The following is a 4625-nucleotide window of genomic DNA, read 5'->3' on the forward strand; positions in this document are numbered from 1 at the left end:
CATGAGCTGGTTTAGTAAAGTCTCGTGGATCGGTACGGAGACGTCTGTACTTATCCTCGGGAGGCTGCAGAACCTTTAGGAAAAACTTCATATTCTTGAATTCATAATCGTGCCTCCTTGATTCAGCTTGAAAAAGTAACTTTTATAGTTCCTTCCACATATTCGTATGCGCGAACGAATGCTCAGTATTAGATGTGCCTTGATGGCTTGTAATTCCCCGATCGATGGACGAGGTGTAATCTCTGTGAGTTTGATGTTAGGCCAGTCAAGAGGACTTGAGGCCGGATCATTGCCTATGGCTTGAGCACCGGGGTGCTGATTATGTGAGCAAGTGTTTTGAACTTATATGTTCGGTATTGTCCCTATTAGTGGGAATGATGGATGGATAGCTACGCGATGAGTATGTTACAACTGCGAGATGTATCTATATGACTTGGAAGTGACGATGGAGACCTGTTGGATGATAGGTGGACTATTAGATGTTTGATTTTTCATTGTGATGCTTTGTCAAGTTGTGGATGTGTTGTTAGGATGGTTTTGGTGATTCTCTGGCAGGTGGATAGGCCCAATTACAAAGGAAACTCTGCCAAAATTTTTGAAAAATTTGGGACTTAGTAAAAAAAATTGTCGCCTAATAGTGGGCTTAACTGTTGTGTGAGTGAATGAAAGAGTGAGTTTAATCTCACCATGGTATTACGGCAGCAATAGTGTATATGTGTTATGATCTATGGCTTCGAGCCAAGTTGGGGAGTTTGCTATTGATTAGATAATTGTGCGGTCATGTGCTATGTTAGTTCCGGTTCGAGGCATGCTGGCGAATCAGCTCTGGTTACGGAAATTGGTTCGAAGATGGCATGAGTGAGGAAAAACTTGGACAAAGGCTACATGGTGCTTTATAGATGTGTGAGAATCACAGTATGTCTTAAGCTGTCGTTGGTAAAGAATGCTCGATGCATGGAGCAGGAAGATGTTTGGTTGTACTATAATGAGGTCATACCCTGCGGTGTCAGAGTGATAATGAGGCACGTGTGGTTATGTTCCTTGGATCAGGTGAATTGCATTTTGAATAAGAGTAAATGACTTGAGAGAATGGTTCTAATGTGTTCGAAAGTCGTGTAATAGTGGCTTTAAGCTAAGTGGGAGAGTCCCACCACTTATGATTGGGTTGCATGGTTAATTACCTGCGTGAATTCTGGTTATTAGCGTATTGATGGGTTATTGCGGCTACGGAAAAGGACCATGAGTGGTAATTTGAGTAAATGAATTTTTGAATGCATGTTATGGTTAGCCTTATTGGCTCATGTTCAGACTTGAGGGAAGATTCATGATTTATGCCTCGTATAGGTGCAGGCTTCGAGGGAAGTGATCCCGCTGGGTGCTTCATAGAGAGGGTATTCATATGTTATAAAATTCAGTGGAGTGGTTGCATTCAGGGCCAAGTCGGAGCGGGTGGCTCTCAGTAACGGTCCTCATGAATTCAAAGGGCAAAGTGTGGTGCCTAATGATGTCGACATTATAGATACAGATAAGAATCAAGCTTTGTAGCAGCTTATGAGAAGGTGCCCAAAATGTTCTATAATATTTTGACTTGCGGTGTAGCATTTGGGAGATATGAAATGGTTCGTGGGATTTGAGACAGCATGGTCTCGTGATTCAAGGTCACTCCGGAGGAGTGCAGATGGAGTATGTTATGTGTTGAATGGAGAAGTATTATTTCCAAGGCAATTAAGGGTAAATTGGAAGGAGGTAGGTTGATTAGCCATAGTTGAATTGGCATATTGGTGTCAGTGATCAGTTCCTTCAGTGTGAGCAAGTTATGCAAGTGATTTGTGGCGGTACATGTGAGGCTTGTCGGCCACCGTAATTGATTTTGTTCAGAAGCATTCTTCTGTTATGGCTTGTTATGTGGAGGCAAATCTCGGAAGGGTTATGGTGGCTTGGCCCACTACTTAGATATTGGCATATTCGACGGTTATGAGAATTCGCATGTATGTTGCTATAGTTCTCCCGAAGTAAGTTAAATGGAAAGTCTTATGTGATGAAATATTAGCCTATCAGCGGTTCTAGAGTTGTGATGGAAATCACGTCTATCGTATATCGGCACGTGAGGTGCAGTGAGTGGTATGGAATTTGAAGTAAGGACCAAGGTCGCAGTTTGGTCAATGACTGTGATGTCACAAGCTCGGATGAGCAGGAAAGGAGTTCCAGTGTTTTGAGTAAGATGGGTATTGATGTCAGTATCATCTGAGACCGGTGTTCTGTGAGAAAGGCTTTGCATCCTGGTTAGGGATTCTTGATCACTTTTCAGCGTTAGTGCAGCCGGTGGTTTAAATGTACGAACCTGTTAATTATTTTGGAAGATGGTGGGAGCTTGTCCCACAGGAAGATTGTATAAGTGTGACATGTAGTCACTTGATTAATTAGAAATTTAAACCAAGTATGAGGATTTTGGTAATATCATCCATTTGAGAATTTATGCCTGGAGGGCACTCTGCTTATTGGGTTATAGACCTGTGAAATATTATTGGCCTAGCTTGGCACGATCAGGATCGACTTGAGGTCGGGGGATAGATTTAAATGTGGAAGTAAGCCTTACGTCAGGCCAGTTATGTTTATTTCAGCAATGCGCTCTTTATGGAAGGATAGTCGCGGTCTTATTTCGTGGTCAAATAATTCATGTAAAGATATATTGCGATGTATGAGTTGTGAGACGGCTTGGTAAATTCCTTATGCGTTGAGGTTCCGCTCAGCGGTAATGTTATATGAGCAGGATGGCTCTTGAGACTTAGATCATGTATTGCACCTCAGTTGTGCTTGAGTTGTAGCCTATAATGCTATATGTTTCCTTGGGAATGGTATTATGCACCTTAGTGTGTTTATGACCGATATTCGGTATTTGGATGTGGTGAGCTATTCAGCTCGACGTGTATCTCCTTATATGAGTTTTATATGTGGATCGGGTGTCACGCCGCCATGGGTATGTTGTTTGGATCGGGTTGCGCGCCGCAACAGTGTGATGTTCAGTTCAGTGCCCATATTTGCTTTTATGTGTTCTGTTTCCCTGTTTTCTGAGGAAGTCCATGTTAGTGTGCGAGTTGAGTAGTTCCTCCCAGAGTTCGCCTTCCTTTTGTATCGCGTTCGAATTGGTAGCCCACTAGCACATTGTGGCGTCTTGTGGGATTTTTGATTATGTCCGAGGTGACTTATTGCCTGAGTAGTTCGTACTGGGTGAGACGAGGTTACTAGATTTGGGGTCAGTGCAAACTGATTATATGAAGTATATTATAGAGCAAAGATCATTCTTTGGTTTGAGACAAGGTAATGGAACTTGTCAGGAGTATAGATCCAATGAATTGTTGATTCAACAGTTGATTATGAATTTCGGCACATCTCTTCAGTCGTATCGGTGTTGTAAAAACTAGAGCAAGACCTATGTAGGTCATGAGATGCAATGGGAGCATCAGATTTGTGGAATTTCGACTATTATGTTTAAAGAATGTTATTGTGGTCCTATGAGTAAAGTGATGCAAAGTGTGAATTCAGCAAAGTTATGCAGCCATGTTTGGGTACAGCGTGTGGAGATTGATATGGTGGTCGTATGATGGAAACAGACTTGGCAGGAAATTCAGGATGTTGGAATTGGACCTAATGGCTTATTTGCTTGAATAAGGGAGTATATCTACAGAGTTATTGAGCTAATGTGCTCAATTGAGTGGTGGTACCACGGGAAGGTGCATGAGGTGTTAAACAAGTGATGTCAGACTACTTCAGTGTAGTTCTCAGCACGTTCGAGGACGAACGTATGTTTAAGTGGGGGAGATTGTAACGACCCGATCGGTCGTTTTGAGCTCCGGCGCATGATTCAGCAGTTTGAGGCCATGAGCAGCTTCATCTCAGGTATATTGACTTGTGTGTATGGTCAGAATTAAAATTCAGGAAGTTTGGAGTCAAATCTAAATGGAAATTCTCATTTTGAAAGCTTAAAATTGAAGAAATGAACTAGGATTAGAATTTTGAGTAAACGACCTCGGAATTGGGATCCGAAGGTTCCAGCAGGTTCGTATGATGATTTCGGACTTGGGCGTATGCCCGGATCAGGTTTTGGATAACCCAGGAGTGTTTTGGCGCGTATTGTGGAAGATAACATTATAGAAGAAATTGCATCAGTTTGGCTTAAAATGCATTTCAGTGTTATTGATGTCCGTTTGGAATTCCGAGACTGGGAGTAGCTCCGTATGGTGATTCTGGATTTGGGAGCACGATCGGAAGTGAATTCGGAGGTTCGTATGTCATTTTGGAGCCGTTTGGCTAAATATAGAAATTTGAAGGTTTTTGAGAAAATTCGACCGGAAGTGGAAATTTTGATATCGGGGTAGGAATGTGATTCCGAAAGTTGGGGCAAGTCCGTAATGTCGAATGTGACTTGTGTGCAAAATTTGAAGTCATTCCTGATTGATTTTGGTAAGGTTTGAGACACTTAGTGTCTTTTAAGGAAACTTAAGTTGGAAAAGTCAGTCGGATATTGACTTATGTGTTAGAGCGCTCGAAATGCGAATTTTATGATTCAGATAGCTTTGTTAGGTAGTTTGGGACTTAGGAGTGTGTCCGGAATATTTTTGTGATGA

The sequence above is a fragment of the Nicotiana sylvestris genome, chromosome 6 (assembly GCF_000393655.2).
Source record: "Nicotiana sylvestris chromosome 6, ASM39365v2, whole genome shotgun sequence".
NCBI lineage: Eukaryota > Viridiplantae > Streptophyta > Magnoliopsida > Solanales > Solanaceae > Nicotiana > Nicotiana sylvestris.